We start from the raw sequence: 17,429 nt of genomic DNA on the forward strand, positions 1-17,429 counted from the left end.
CCCACATCTTGAAACATCTCCATGATGTACCAACATCCTTGGTCTTGGTCAAATCTCTCAACACACTATCAAAATCCCTAATGAAGGGAATTGATGCCCTCATACCACATCAACATACATGTGCGAGTGGGTGTCCATCAAAGTTAGAAGTGTGAACGAATCCACCACCACAAATGAGCTCGGTATCAATGCTGACGCTTGAATAATGTCCACAAAGCACAAGATACGTGAACACACCTCAAAAGATACCCAAAGTATGTGAACACCATCACAATGCTCCAAACATGTGAACAAGGCCCACAATGCACCAAGATCTCACACCGTGTGTGAACAAGCCCAAACAATCACCAAAACATCCACTCGGATGGGGAGTGTGGAATGGATAGGTGGTATAGTTTGGATGGACAAGGTGTGTAAGGCCAAAAGTGTGGAAAGGCCAAGCTAAAGGATGTGGCCAAGATATGAATATGTAAGTAGGTATGAAAGGACCAAAAGGATCTTATGCAAAGGTACAAACTTTCTCTTCTTCACCTTCTCGAGAGGAGATCTCATTTTGAGCTTGATGGAAGACCCTACCAAGCATTGTAAGCTTGTGTTGTTTATGTTCTTTTGTGTGTTGATGTTGCTTGTAGCATGCTTCTCTTCTATGAACTTCTCTGTTGCTTGTAGCATGATTCGTTGTCATCTTCTTTGGGCTCTTCTTGACTCTACTTGATCAAATCGCTCCTTGTTCATGATCATCATCTTCCGTTATTGCAAGCTACCATATGCTTTGGACTCGACTTGACTCTACTTGATCATTTAGAACCATGGTAGCACACACAGCTCTGTGAGCCCTACGTGCTTGCTTTTCTCCTATCGTGCACACATGCCTTGCCCATTATGCATACTTTACTTTGTATTTGAGTGTGTAATGGCCATAGAACGTTGCATAGCTCTCTCACACCTGCAACAAGCGATGATGCTTTCTCACATGCATGCTGAAAGCTAAGTTGCTGAGTTGCTCTCTTTGTGAGTGGCTTTGTCTCACGTTATCAGCTTTTCCCTATCTGTGAGTATTTGACAGAAAGCTTAGTGCTTTGTTCAATTACTGAGCTTGTACATGCAAGTGATGAGGCTCTCACGGACATTGTAAGCGATGATGCTCTCTTGCAAACTCAGGGGGGGCGCCGGGGGGAGGGATCACTATATGTAAACCTTTTATATCACGTGCGTTCAAAGCCTAATTTAAAAACCCCTTATCTGTAAAATTTTCATGAATAAAACACACCCTTTTCCTATTCAATATGTAAATACCCTTTTTAAATGGTACCCTTATGTATGTAAAAAATGTGTAAAAAAGGGATTAAAAAAACCCCTTTTGTTGAACCCACGTGATAGGCTTACATATTTCCACCTATTTTCCTATTTTATCCCTTTTTAAGCCTTAATCTTTCATTGACCTATGTTAAGCCACTATTATCATAGGCCAATATGTCACCAAGCTTAACACTAATCACATTGATTAGCACTAACCATGGTTGTTAGCCACTTTCTTGATCCAAAAAACTACACTGAATCACCAAATTGTTACATATTTTGCCACTAACTATAGCTTGATTAGGAACTAAACTTGCTTAATCTTTGCATAAATTACTTGATGTTTGATAGTTTTACCTGTTGTGCAACTTTCCATGCTTCTTTGCAAGGAAATTAGCAAGTACTATAGAAAGAATGAAAGATTGACACTTACTTTAATTCTTGCACTCCCATCCCTTGATATGGGATTTTGCACAAGAAGTTCAACTTTGCACATCAAAGATCTGATTGGAGTCCTCACAACTAGACTCAATGGCTGGAGTCCATAATGCCTAGAGTAGTCAGAACTAGACTCATTGGTTGGAGTCCTCATAACTAGACTCAATGGCTAATACAAGAAAGAGATCTAGCGAGAGAATAGAACTCATTGGTTGGAGTCCTCACAACAACTAGACTCAATGGCTGGAGTCCATAATGCCTAGAGTAGTCAGAACTAGACTCATTGGTTGGAGTCCTCATAACTAGACTCAATGGCTAGAGTCCATAATTCCTAGAGTAGTCACAACTAGACTCAATGACTCAATGGCTGGAGTCCACAATTCCTAGAGTAGTCACAACTAGACTCAATGGCTGGAGTCCACAATGCCTAGAGTAGTCATAGGTTCATGAAAAAAGCCATAAAAGCTTGTGCCATAAGCTCCAAGAAGGGTACAATGTAATAATATATCAAAATTTACGAAATACACAAGACGTGCCTTTTAAAGTCCCAAAGGCTCATGTGCCCACATGTATAAATGATCCAAAACCCCGCATGTGCTAAAATTACTTCATTATAGAACCACTTTCGTGCATATAACCTATGTCATAGTGTCTTTTTAGAATGGCATTTAAGTTTAAAAAATGGAGCCGTAGAATGCAAGAACTACTTTCATAGACAATTTACGTCTTAGTGTCTTTCTAGAATGGCATTTAAGTTTCAAATGGAGTAGTAGAATGCAAGAACCACTTTCATAGTGCATACAACTTATATCTTATTGTCTTTCTAGAATGGCACACACTGATAGGATTTTTTTGCTCAGGAATAGGCCCAGTAAAGATGTCCACCTGACCCCAAGAATAAGAAACAAAGTACAGAATATGGTTTGAAGCCTTAGGAAGAAGGGCTTGTTCTGTGGTCGCTTTCTAAAAAATAAAACTACATGTTGTCACTCCAGTAAATTGAAGAAAGAATACTTGCATGTACAGAAGAGAGTAGGAGAACAACGCATGGCGGTGGGAAGTTGTGAAGAGAGGGAGAGATTTTTGCATTGTTTTGGAGAACCCGGTTTTTGGGGTTGCAGAGCGGAGCGAGTCGTGTGAGAGCCAAGGTGTTTTTGGTGGTGAAGTAGCTTTGAGACACCTTGCTATTTTGGAATCTATTTGTCTTTGAGAAGGAGGGAACACAAGTTTTGTTTGAGGGAGATTGGGTTTGCCCAGAGCAGAGGTTGCATAGTTGTTAGAGGGTCTTGTAGGAAGTGGGCTCCCCAGGACCTCTAAATAGCAATTCTGTTGGAACTTGGACTAGCTCAGGTCTTACTCAACATTCCTTTACTATATCTGTTGGTGGAAGTCTTTAAGTTATAGCTGCAGTTTTTGTTGTTATTGTTGGTTTTATGGAATTGAGAAACATAGGGTTTTAGTTGGGGATAATTCTGTAGAAATTGCTTGGTTTCATAGTGTTCTTTCTTATCTGTTCAATCCCCAAATCTCAGGGTTATTGAGAGTGTCTCAGTTTTATCTGTAGAAATTGCTTGGTTTCATAGTGTTCTTTCTTGAATTCTTATGTTTTGGTTTATTGGTGTTGTTTTGATAGAGCTTTGTTGAGGAAAAATAATTGTGAGTGAAGAACTAAATTTGTTTGAGTCTGAATTATGTTAGTTAGCTTGTGTTTGAGTCAGCAAGTTCTGATAGGGATAGCTGGAGTCGGGATAGATTAGCTGGAGTAAGCTGTGAGTCAGGATAGACCAGTTGATATTGTTAGGGTATAGATTTTGTTTTGTTGAACACTTGTGAAGGCAAGGCTGACCATTCAGTACCAGATAGTGAGAGGTCAGTCTGACAGGTTGGGCACTGCTGTGTTAGCTAAGGACTATGTCAGGTCAGAAGGAGGTCAGACTGGATTAGCTGAGGCCTAAAAGAAGTGACTCGTGGCGGTTCAATAGTGGTTTTGGTCTCTTGTGTTGAAGGGGAAAATTCTAGGTTTAGGTCTGACGGTCAGCTTTCTATTAGCAGTTAGGTAGAGTTGAGGGGAAAGGAATTCCAAAGTCAGAAGATTGTCAACTATTAACTGTGAGTGTAAGGAGTTGAATCTTGGAGAGATTTGAAGTGTTTAGGGGTTAGGAGGTGTTAGCAGACACGGAAGGGCATTTATATGACTGAGGAGGATTTTTGAGTGAGTTTTAGTCTATTTCTGTCAGCCAGGTTTGGTTCAATCAAAACAGTTAGACTGGTGTTAGTAGCAGAAGGTCGACAGTGGGTTGGTAAGGGTTTAAGGAAGGTGCTAGGGTTGTGGATTTCAGGTTAGCTGATGCTGAAGGATAGTAGAGGATCTTGGAGGGCACGTTTTGGAAGGAAGTGAGTGTCAACATTTGGAAGTAGGTATACAGTCAACATCTGATCTGTGTGTGCCAGTTAAGAGTGTTTCTGGTCAGTGGTGGTGGTCAGGTGAAGTCAGCTGGAGACTTGGGAGTGTAGATCAAAGCTCTGGCTGGTCATAAACGGACTTGGGAGGATGTCTCAAGTAGTCAGTTGTACAATTTTGAAGAGTTTGGAGTGTGTTCACGTGTTCGCCTATGTCAGCAAGATCAGGGGAATAAGTGGAGTAGACTGGTACCTTCTATTGGTGTTTGTGCTGGGTTGTGGTGCTTGGTGGTTATCTCCTCCTCATGGTGGTGTGTTTTGGATCGGCTATAGAGGTAGATCTCCCAGACGCATCATTTTTTTGGTGCCCCCTTCAATGAGTTTGCAAGTTTGACAGTTTTCAGGAGAGTAGATGGTAGCCATGTTGACATGGACATGCTGGAGAGGATCCAGAGGGGTTTTTGGTGGCGAGGATGGAGCTGGCAGCATTCATATTTAGGAAAGATAGAGATGAGGAATAAGCTAACACTACTGTCCCATGTTGTTGAGAAATGCCAAAAGGCGGCTTTGCAGACATGGAGAGCTCATCTGAATTAGGGTCAGGCATATGAAGACATCAAAGTGGCTCTGGTGATACATTATAAGTAGGGTGAATCCCCTGATGCTCTTTGGCAAGAAATTTAGAAGTTAAAGCATAATTTGTCTAAATTAATGTATTTGATAGATTTGTGGACCATTTTGAGGACCTCTGGGGAAGATGGGACACTTCCCTGCTAGGAACTGAGCATCCGCCCTGTCTTACTTAAGAAAGATATGTTTATCCAGTCCCTTCATGCAGATTTGAAGGAGAAAGTGGAGTTGAAGAGACTAGGAGGAACATTTGAAGAGGCCTTGAGAATTTCTAGAGAGAAGGAATGGAAACTATAAAGAATGGCTCAAAAACAAAGGGAAGTTCAAACTGAAGGAAGGCCAGTTGTGCCTGGGGAAAGAAGAGATGAAGGGAGGACTTCTCCAATAGATCCGATGGCTACAGAGATCAACTAATGCACGGTATTAATCATCTGAGTCAACAAATGGAAAATTTAAATCTAAATCTTGCAGGGAGGTGGAAATTCCCCTAGGGTAGGAGATAGAGACGATACGAGATGTAGGGGAAGAAGAGGCCCAAACATGAATATTCAGCGTTTTAATTGTATGGAGAGGGGTCACATATCTCCTCAATTCCCTTATCCCAAGAGGATGGGAGGTGATGTTTATCCCTTGGCACCTAGGAGAGGGAGGAAAGACAAGATGTTAGGAGGGCAGAAGAGATGCCTAATCAGCCACCAGTGCCACAGGTTTAGCAGCAGCCAGTAAATGGACTAAGACAAGGAGAAGTTAATTTGATTGGAATAGATGAAGAAGGAGATATTTTGGCCAATAAAAGGAAGAAGTAGAGGGTGAACTAAGGCCATCCAGGAGAAAAAAAGGAAAGCAAGTGGAGGATCAGCCCAAAGAAGATAGGAAGAAAGATAGGTCCAGAAGACACATTGGCATGCAGGATTTTCCTTTGGGTGTCCATGAAGGAGAGTATGATTTAATGAAAGACCTTCATTAGAAGGGTCCTAGTCTAACATGGCCCTAGATTTTGCAGTTGTGCCCCAAACTTAGGAGAACATGGAGCAAGTTGGTCAGGATGAGATGCCCCGGGAAGGAGAAGAAGGGAGGTTAGATTAATATAGTACACGTGAAGGGAGATAAGGATTATTTGCCAGTTATGGATGCTTGGGTAAACAAGCATAGAATCCCAAAATTCCATATTGATGGTGGTGCACAAGTATGTGTAATGACCCAGCAGATAATGGAGGCTTTAAGACTGAAGGTTGGAGCCCCATTAGAGTTTAGAGTCAAAATGGCAAATAATGCTAAAGTCAGATGTTTGGGAATTGTAAAGAAGCTGTAAGTAAATGTTTTAGGATTGGAAGTAGAATTATATGTGCATGTAATGCTTGAAAAGTTTGAAGCACATCCATTGATTCTTGGGAGGCGGCAAGATTGGTGGAGGGGACATCTAACTTTGGGATTGGACCAACTTGTGAGAAGAAAAATCATATATGATATGGTTAAAGGAAGGGAATTGATTCTAGAGAGTAGTACATGTGAAGAAGAAGAGGAGGAAACCATCTCTATAAAGGATTCAAAAATAGAGAAGGTCAGTTCACATGATGATGGGGAAGAGGTCCAGCTGCTGCTGGAGCCTAATTTTGACCTTATGTGTATGTTTGTAAGCTATGTACATAGGAAGGGAAGGGGCTGAAGTCTGAAGTTGAGGTAAAATCAGGTGGAGAAGAAGTGTTACAAAAGATGCTGGCTAAGGATCTAAGTGAGGCTAAGAGGAAGGAGTATATAAGAATGTTGCTGTAATTTCTAGACCTGTTCATTTCTTCTTATGCATAGGTTAGGGGAGTGTCTACAGTGCAGCATCAAATCTAGCTGAAGTTAGAGGCTAACCAGTTGTACAGAGGTTGAGAAGATTGGTAGTTATACAACAACAGGTGTTGAGAGAGGAAGTGAATAAATTGTTGAAGGCAGGGTTTATATACCCAGTTGATAATTTTGAATGGGCTTCTCTAGTAGTGATTACCCCAAAGAAGAATGGTAAATGGAGAGTCTATGTTGATTTTAAACTTTTGAATGCAGTAACCAAAAGAGATCATTACCCACCACTGCCTGTCTAAGATGAGATTCTGGATAGTGTGATATAGTGTATGTGATGGATATTTAGGATGCTTTCAGATCTCAATTTCTCTAGAGGATCAGAGGAAGACCACCTTTTTGGGGTGTTTTGCTTATAGGGTTATGCCCTTTGGGCTAACAAATTTCCCTGCAACCTTTTAGAGGTTTATGAATTTAGTATTTGAGCCCTATTTAGGGTATTTTATCAGAGTGTTTATTGATGATTTTTGTATATACAATGGCAGATGGATTCATTGTGAGAAGATGAGGTTGGCTTTGAAGAGATTAGATGATTTGGGTGGGTAGCTTTAATCCTGATAAATGTCACCTTGGCTCAATCCAAGGTGACTATGCTTGGTCATGTGGTTTCAGAGAATGGAATTGAAGCTGATCCTAAAAAGGTGAAGGCTTTTCTTTTATTGGAAGCTCCTCAAAATGTAAAGCAATTGACTTTTACCCAAAAGGTAAGATATCTTGCGAGGTTAATCTTTCTTTTGTCCCAAGATTTATATCCATTACAGCAGGCATCTCAAAGGGATCCTTTTAGTTGGCAAGACAAAGAGGAAGATGCCTTTATGTAGGTGAAGGAGATTTTGAGTTCTTTGCCAGTAGTAGTCATGACTCCTAATTGGAACAAAGAATTTTTTGTGAACCCTAGTGTGGGTGATGATGTTGTGGGAGCAATGCTGTTACAGAAAGGGAAGGAATACTCTTATATGAGGCCTGCATATTTGTCAGAAGGACAAAGACAGAAGGGGAGAGGACTTATTCTGAGGCAGAACAGGTGATGATGGTTATGGTGTTTTCTTTGAGGAAATTTAGATCCTATTTACTCCCCAAGACTTTTACAATTCTTACCCATTACTTCCTCATCTGATTCAGTCTGACATTCCTTCTAAGAGATTGTCTAAGTGGTGTATTGAGCTGCAAGAGTTTCAGTTTACATGCATGGTGGGGGACGGCACAAGGCCTACACTAGATGATATTCTGACACATAGACAGAATCCAGTGGTGCTAAAGGAGGAAATAGTGGAAAAGAAGAAGGTGCCCAGATGGAAGGACCCTGAAATAGGGTTGTTAGATGCTGTCACTTTATTCTTTGATGGGGCTTTCAAGAGAAGCTCAAGAGTGGCTAGTGGAGGAGTAGTTTTATGAAATCTAGAGGGCAAGGAAGTATTTCAAGAAGGGATGAAATTGCAAGTGCATACCAGTAATGAAGCTGAATATGCTACCTTGGAGTATGGTCTTCAATATTGTATCAAGAAGGGAATCAGAAGACTCATCACTTTTTAAAGGAGATATCTTGTTGGTCATTAGATAGCTTCAAGCTGTTTGGAAAGCTAAGAACCCCAAATTGAGAGTTTGGAACTTTACGATTAAGAGGATGCTACATAGATTCCAAGAAGTATAGATTCAGCATGTGAAGAGAGAGTTCAATCAAGCTACAGATGCATTAGCAAAAGGGGGTTTGGGCAAGGATCTGGAAGTACATGCCATCAATGTAGCCCATCCTAGCTAGATATGTTGGAAGAGAGAGTTTACAGGACATTGAAGATTTCTTACATGTGAAGAGAGAGTTCAATCAAGCTACAGATGCATTAGCAAAAGGGGGTTTGGGCAAGGATCTCGAAGTACATGCCATCAATGTAGCCCATCCTAGCTAGATATGTTGGAATAGAGAATTTACAGGACATTGAAGATTTCTTGCACACAGGTCTTATACATGCAGATTTGTTGAAAAGATAGAAATATGGTTCTATAAGGAAAGCTTTACAATACACTATTTTAAATGATCAACTGTATATGAAAGGCAAGGACCTAATTACCTTGGGTAGCCTAAAACGTGAACGGAAGGACACACGTTCTTTCAAAGTACGTTGACAATGCATAGGTGCAAGCAATCAAGACGATAAGGGTACCCAAGCATTCTAGTTTTGAGGAGAGTTCCAAACAGGGAGGAGATCTTTGCCATTATGGCCTCCTGCCATGAAGGGATATGTGGAGGGAATTTTGCCTTGACATTGACACTAAGGAAGATTTTGCCTTGACATTGACACTAAGGAAGATTTTAACTACTGGATATGTATGGCCTAGTCTGAGAAGAGATGTTTATCAACTGTTGTAGGAGCTATGAACCATGTCAGAAACAAGGCATAAAATTGTTGCATTATGAATTGAGAAAGATTATTGTATCATATGGTGCTTTTGAAAAGTGGGGATTGGATGCAATTATTCCTCTACCCCCACTACTGCTAGGGGGCAAGACCCATATTTTGACTGGAGTAGACTATCTCACTAAATGGGCTGAAGCTAGTTGTGTGAAGCAAATAACTGCTATAAAGAGGTTGCCTGATTTATTTTTGAGGATATATGTGCTAGATTTGGCATGCCATTGGAGCAGTTGACAGAGCAGGGGCCTGGATTTAGAGGATATATTGTATAGGAGCTTATGAAGAAATTACATATTACACATAGGTACTCCACTCCTTACTATCCACAATGTAATGGGATAGTAGAGAGATTCAATGGAGAGTTGTGCACAATGCTAACAAATTGTCCAGAAGAGCATCCTAGGCAGTGGGATTTGCATGTTTCCTCAACACTATGGGATTACAGGACAATTGTCAAATCAGCTCTATTGTGTTTTCACCTTACCATTTGGTTTTCAGGAAAGAGGCTATGTTGCCCATTGAAGTTGAGATTCCCAGTTTACAGTTTCTTTTGAAGCATCAAGAAAGGAATTTAGTTGAATATGTAGAAAGGTTTCTAGATCTTCAAGAGTTTTAGTTAGCTAGAGAGGAAGCCTTGGACCATTATATCGAGTTAAGCAATCAGAGAGCACAACAATTCAATGAAACTGTGAGAGACAAAGGTATCAAAGAAGAAGATCCAGTGCTCATGTACAACAACACACTGGACAACACCTTTTAGACCAAGTTCCAAATTAAGTGGAAGGGTCCTTTTAAGGTTGTACACATATATGAGAATGGTACCTATCAGCTAGCTGACTTGGATGATTAGCTGCATTCCAAAAGAGTCAATGGTTATAGGGTAAAGCCATACTGGAGTAGAATAATAACAATTAATAAAGATGCGGAGATATAGGATACAAGCTTGCTGAGGTAGGTGTTCCAATTGATGCAACATATTCTTGTTGGGATTTAAATGTACTTTTCTTTAAGGATTGTTTTGGTGAGCCAATAGCATGTGGTTGAGCATGAATGCTCTACCCATGGGGGCTAGGCAAACTATGATAGGATTTTTTGTGCTTAAGGAATAGGCACAGTAAAGATGTCCACCCCGACCCCAAGAATAAGAAACAAAGTATAAAATATGGTGTGAAGCCTTAGGAAGAAGGGCTTGATACAGGGTCACTTTCTAAAAAATGAAACTAGCTGTTGTCACTCCAGTAAATTGAAGAAAGAATACTTGCATGGTCACTTAGGAAGAAGGGCTTGATACATGGTCACTTTCTAAAAAATGAAACTAGCCGTTGTCACTCTAGTAAATTGAAGAAAGAATACTTGCATGTATAGAAGAGAGTAGGAGAACAGCAAGAAGCTATGAAGAGAGGGAGAGATTTTTGCATTGTTTTGGAGAACCCAGTTTTTGGGGTTGCAGAGAGGAGCGAGTCATATGAGAGCCAAGGTTTTTTCTTTGTGGTGAAGTAGCTTTGAGATAGCTCGCTATTTTGGAATCTGTTTGTCTTTGAGAAGGAGGCAACGCAGGTTTTGTTTGAGGAGATTGGGTTTGCTCAGAGCAGAGGTTGCACAGTTGATAGACGGTCTTGTAGGAAGTGGGTTCCCTAAGACCTCTAAATAGCAACTCTGTTGGAACTTGGACTATCTTAGGTCTTACTCAACATTCCTTTGCTGTATCTATTGGTGGAAGTCTGCAGGTTCTAGCTGTAGTTTTTATTGTTATTGTTGGTTTTGTGGAATTGAGAAATGCAAGGTTTTAGTTGGGGATAATTGTGTAAAAATCCCTTAGTTTCATAGTGTTCTTTCTTATCTATTAAGTCCCCAAATCTCAAGATTATTAGGAGTGGTTCAGTTTTATATATTCTAATAAGGCCTGATTATGTTGGGTTGATGAATTCTTATGTTTTGGTTTATCAGTGTTTTTTTTATAGAGCTTTGTTGAGGAAAAACAATTGTGAGTGAAGAACTGACTTTGGTTGAGTCTGAATTGTGTCAGTTAGCTTGTGTTTGAGTAAGTAAGTTTTGATAAGGGGCAGCTGGAGTCAGTTGTGAGTCGGGATAGATTTGATATTGTTGGGGTATAGATTTTGTTTTGTTGAACACTTGTGAAGGCAAGGTTGACCATTCAGTACCAGTTAGAGGTCAGTCTGAAAGGTTGACCATTCAGTACCAGTCAGAGGTCAGTCTAAAAGGTTGGGCACTGCTAGTGGTTTAGGTGTCAGCAGCAGCTAAGGACCGTGTCAGGTCAGAAGGGAGTTAGCTTGGATTAGGTGAGGCCCAAAAGGAGTGAGTCATGGAGGTTCATGAGTAGTTTTGGTCTCTTGTGTTGAAGAGGACTTCAAGGAGGTGCCTATTTCACACATTGGGTGGAGTTTTTAATTCAATAAAATTGTGATATTTTTCTCTCTCCTCTCTCCTGGATCAAACCAAATCAAAAGGGAGCCAAACTAGGTCCAAATCTTGTCCAAATTCAACCAAACTGAACCTGGAAAATTCTAGAACCCAGTTAGACTTGGTTAGAGGCCTCCCTCACCTATAAATAGATCCATAGTCTTTTGTAAAAAAATCTGTGAACTATACCATGCCAGTATTACATTAAAATAATGATATTTTCTATTATCCTTTAAAAATCCTCTACATTTTGGAGAGATTGGAGTTTCTCTCTCTCTCTCTCTCTCTCTCTCTCTCTCTCTCTCTCTCTCTCTCTCTGTGATAAGATGAGATGTGATGTAAATGGATGTGGATGTGGATGTGGATGCGATAAGATGTGATGTAATGTAAATGGATGTGAATGCGGATGTGGAATGAGATGTGATGTGATGTAAAGGGATGTGGATGTGAATGTGATGAGATGTGAAGTGATAGGTGTGAATGTGAATGAATGGATGGATGTGAATAGTCGTGCATGTGAATGAATGGATGGATGTGAATAGTCATGCATGTGAATGATTGGATGGATGTGGATGAATGAGATGGGATATGTATGAATGAGATATGATGTAGATAGATGTGGACGTAATGTAATGTGGATAGAATGTATGTGATGGGATGGTGATGAGAATGAATATGATGGATATGAATGGATGTGATGTGATGGATGTGAATGGATGTGATATAAATGAATGTGATGAATGTGAATGGATGTGGTGTGTGTGATGTGAATCGGGATAGATGTGAATGGATGAGATGTGATGTGAAATGGATGTGATGTGATGTGGTTTGGGGTAGATATGAATGGATGAGATGTGAATGAATGTAATGTGATGAGATGTGGACATGGGTAGATGCGAATGGATGAGATGTGGTGTGTGTGATGTGAATGGATGAGATGTGATGTGAAATGGATGTGATGTGATGTGGTTTGGGGTAGATATGAATGGATGAGATGTGAATGAATGTAATGTGATGAGATGTGGACATGGGTAGATGTGAACGGATGAGATGTGATAAGAATAAATGTGGATAGATGTGATGAGATGGAATATGATGTGATTGGATGAGAATGGATGAGATGTGATAAGGATAAATGTGGATAGATGTGATGAGATGGAATATGATGTGATTGGATGAGAATGGATGACGGACGATGGGAATACATATGATTGGACGTCGTGGATTAAGAAATGTAGATTGATGTGAAACAATGTGGAAAGACGAGAGTTCATTATAGAAATTGTATTTATGACATGTTTTTAAACGACTGTTTTATGTCAAGAATACTGGGGAAGCTTTTTGACCATCTTGTGAATGAGGTCGTGGAGACCTAAGTGATAAAGGTGCAACAGCTGATGGAGAGTCAATGGAGGACGTCTCGTGTAGCAAGGTCTCGGCCGAGGTCTTGACCAACCTCGGTTCGATTTAACGGTCAATGAGGGACCAAGGAAGTGGCCTATGAGTGAAGCGCTAGGTGACCTGCGAAGGATCCTAGAGGGTGCTGACCATACGGTGCTCGGGCGGGCTCTGGGTCACCGAAGATACCCACGCGTGCGTCGAGGAAGAAAATGGAACAAGGTGTTAGAGTTGTTTTCTGAACTTGGGCATGGATCTGGTTGGTTGACCTTGCTGGTCCTCAACGGATGAGTCCATGGCTCTTTTATATGGAAAAGGCCCCTGAGTGGACAGGTGGTGAGCGTTCTGGTTGCCAATGATGCCAAAGGTACACCGATGAAGGAATGATTGGAAATCAAAATTCAACCAGATATTTTGAAGGATTATGATCAATGATACTATGGTTTCATGAAAACATTGTTTTAAAGACAGCTAAATCTGTGAAAAAGGCAATTTCATATTGGGTGTGTAAGTGGTGTGACTATCTTGAAGATTGCATGAAGCGCTGACTAGGGGGCCTGGGAACTCTTTTCCCTGGTACCCGGGACAAAACATAACCAAATTCTTAAATGGATCCTATCACTGGGTTAGGTTGGTCTGATGGATCCCTAAAATGAGACTCAATTCTATTACGGTACGATAGATGAAGTAAATCCCGGATAGTCTTGTTCTATGGAAAAGAATCAACAGATGTGCCTCTCGATGAGGAAAAAAGCGTTGGTCTCTATGATCCAAGTGCAAGTTTCTTCCTTGATCTGACCATGTGACTTACAAGTTCGGTCGGATCAGTTTGGTTAGTTAAGGCTCTTGACTACGTGTTAGAATTAAAATATCCTAGAGGAATCGCCCGTGCTTTCTGAGCGAGGGAAGTTTTTTCGAGTTCGATTTTGGAAGAACCGAGGGATTAGTCTCTTTTCCAGATATCCGTGGGGCGAGGCCCCGAGTGAGAGGCTCTGCCCTGTGCAAGAAGTGCTACTTCCACTGCTAGCACCCCCGAATTCGTTGCGCGGAGGGGGAGGGATCTTTCAACTGGTATCAGAGCGAATTGGCTAAAGTGGATCAACGAGAAGCAAGAAATGTCAAGAATTTATGAAGTACCAGTAAAAGGTTGTAATTGTGTGATGAAATTCATACAAATTGATATTCAGAATGAAGATTCATAAGTAATGGGGTCTTCAGATGGAAGTACAACAATTGTATGGAATGCCTGACTTGCTTGAGGCCTAGACATGATGGTATTTACCTTATAATTCTAAGGATTGTGACTACCCGTATATACTGAGGGTATATTTGCAGCTCTTTACTGGCAATATATACGAGTAAATCTAAGACCTTGAAATTATGAGCAAAAATGCTATCCAGATGATGAATTCGAATGCTGGTTAATAGGATTTTAAAATTTTGGTTGAAAATTGATGAGTTGATTTGGAGTCCAATTGAAAGATGACGATTCCTGAATTCTAGTTGAAAGAAGATAAGTTGAACAAAACCACAATGAGGATGAATGGGACGAATCCCAGTAATGATATTAATAACTGGGATGGCGATAATGACTTCAACAAATCACTATGAGATTAGTGGATTGTGCTGAGATTGCCGCTGTTAACACTTGACCCAGTGGATCAAGTTAAGGGATGACAAATTAAAAACCTGCATAATTGAAATTCCCAATGTTCAGATGGAATTTTCGGTCTAATGGACCATTATTGTGTTAAGGATATGAATGATATATTCTGAATGAATTGTTATCTGATAATGAGTTCTATATGTTCTTCTTGTAGAAGGGATCTTTATCCCAGGAATCAGTTGGATCTAAAATCGGATTTGAATTATAAATAACCCCAGAATCAGTTGGATCAGTTGGATTTAAAATTGGATTTGAATTATAAATAAAGGGACTTAACAAGAATTTTCGTATTGATAGGGTCATGGATCGAGGTCGTCGTGGTAGGAATGATAACCCCCAACTCGATGAGGAAGAGCTCGACTTGGATGTTCGTAAAACTCTTCAATAGAAGGGTCCTAGTCTAACATGGCCCTAGCTTTTGCAGTTGTGCCCCAAACTTAGGAGAACATGGAGCAGTTGTGCCCCAAACTTAGGAGAACATGGAGCAAGTTGGTCAGGATGAGATGCCCCGGGAAGGAGAAGAAGGGAGGTTAGATTAATATAGTACATGTGAAGGGAGATAAGGATTATTTGCCAGTTATGGATGCTTGGGTAAACAAGCATAGAATCCCCAAATTCCATATTGATGGTGGTGCACAAGTATGTGTAATGACCCAGCAGATAATGGAGGCTTTAAGACTGAAGGTTGGAGCCCCATCAGAGTTTAGAGTCAAAATGGCAAATAATGCTAAAGTCAGATGTTTGGGAATTGTAAAGAAGCTGTAGGTAAATGTTTTGGGATTAGAAGCAGAATTATATGTGCATGTAATGCTTGAAAAGTTTGAAGCACATCCATTGATTCTTGGGAGGCCATGGCTGATTGCCATGAGAGTAGGTCAAGACTGGTGGAGGGGACATCTAACTTTGGGAGTGGACCAGCCTATGAGAAGAAAAGTCATATATGATATGGCTAAAGGAAGGGAATTGATTCTAGAGAGTAGTACATGTGAAGAAGAAGAGGAGGAAACCATCTCTATAAAGGATTCAAAAATAGAGAAGGTCAGTTCACATGATGATGGGGAAGAGGTCCAGCTGCTGCTGGAGCCTAATTTTGACCTTATGTGTATGTTTGTAAGCTATGTACAAATGAAGGGAAGGGGCTGAAGTCTGAAGTTGAGGTAAAATCAGGTGGAGAAGAAGTGTTACAATAAGTGAGGCTAAGAGGAAGGAGTATATAAGAATGTTGCTGCAATTTCTAGACCTGTTCATTTCTCCTTATGCATAGGTTAGGGGAGTGTCTACGGTGCAGCATCAGATCTAGCTGAAGTTAGAGGCTAAGCCACTTGTACAGAGGTTGAGAAGATTGGTAGTTGTACAACAACAGGTGTTGAGAGAGGAAGTGGATAAATTATTGAAGGCAGGGTTTATATACCCAGTTGATAATTTCGAATGGGCTTCTCTAGTAGTGATTACCCAAAAGAAGAATGGTAAATGGAGAGTCTGTGTTGATTTTAAACTTTTGAATGTAGTAACCAAAAGAGATCATTACCCACTGCCTGTCTAAGATGAGATTCTGGATAGTGTGGCTGGGCATGAAAGATATAGTGTATGTGATGGATATTTAGGATGCTTTCAGATCTCAATTTCTCTAGAGGATCAGAGGAAGACCACCTTTATTACCCCTTTGGGGTGTTTTTCTTATAGGGTTATGCCCTTTGGGCTAACAAATTTCCCTGCAAGAGATTTATGAATTTAGTATTTGAGCCCTATTTAGGGTATTTTATCAGAGTGTTTATTGATGATTTTTGTATATACAATGGCAGATGGATTCATTGTGAGAAGATGAGGTTGGATTTGAAGAGATTAGATGATTTGGGTGGGCAGCTTTAATCCTGATAAATGTCACCTTGGCTCAATCCAAGGTGACTATGCTTGGTCATGTGGTTTCAGAGAATGGAATTGAAGCTGATCCTAAAAAGGTGAAGGCTTTTCTTTTATTGGAAGCTCCTCAAAATGTAAAGCAATTAACTTTTACCCAAAAGGTAAGATATCTTGCGAGGTCAATCTTTCTTTTGTCCCAAGATTTATATCCATCACAGCAAGCATCTCAAAGGGATCCTTTTAGTTGGCAAGACAAAGAGGAAGATGCCTTTATGTAGGTGAAGGAGATTTTGAGCTCTTTGCCAGTAGTCATGACTCCTGATTGGAACAAAGAATTTTTTGTGAACCCTAGTGTGGGTGATGATGTTGTGGGAGCAATGCTGTTACAGAAAGGGAAGGAATGCTCTTATATGAGGCCTGCATATTTGTCAGAAGGACAAAGACACAAGGGGAGAGGACTTATTCTAAGGCAGATCAGGTGATGATGGTTGTGGTGTTTTGTTTGAGGAAATTTAGATACTATTTACTCCCCAAGACTTTTACAATTCTTACCCATTATTTCCTCATCTGATTCAGTCTGACATTCCTTCTAAGAGATTTTCTAAGTGGTGTATTGAGCTGCAAGAGTTTCAGTTTACATGCATGGTGGAGGATGGCACAAGGGCTACACTAGATGATATTCTGACACATAGACAGAATCCAGTGGTGCTAAAGGAGGAAATAGTGGAAAAGAAGAAGGTGCCCAGATGGAAGGACCCTGAAATAGGGTTGTCTGATGCTGTCACTTTATTCTTTGATGGGGCTTTCAAGAGAAGCTCAAGAGTGGTCAGTGGAGGAGTAGTTTTATGAAATCTAGAGGGCAAGGAAGTATTTCAAGAAGGGATGAAATTGCAAGTGCATACCAGTAATGAAGCTGAATATGCTACCTTGGAGAATGTCTTCAAGAAGGGAATCAGAAGACTCGTCTCATCAAAGGAGATATCTTGTTGGTCATTAGATAGCTTCAAGCTATTTTGGAAAGCTAAGAACCCCAAATTGAGAGTTTGGGGAACTTTACGATT

Source organism: Cibotium barometz, chromosome 35, assembly GCF_041138505.1.
Source record: "Cibotium barometz isolate CiBa-2024 chromosome 35, ASM4113850v1, whole genome shotgun sequence".
Taxonomy (NCBI): domain Eukaryota; kingdom Viridiplantae; phylum Streptophyta; class Polypodiopsida; order Cyatheales; family Cibotiaceae; genus Cibotium; species Cibotium barometz.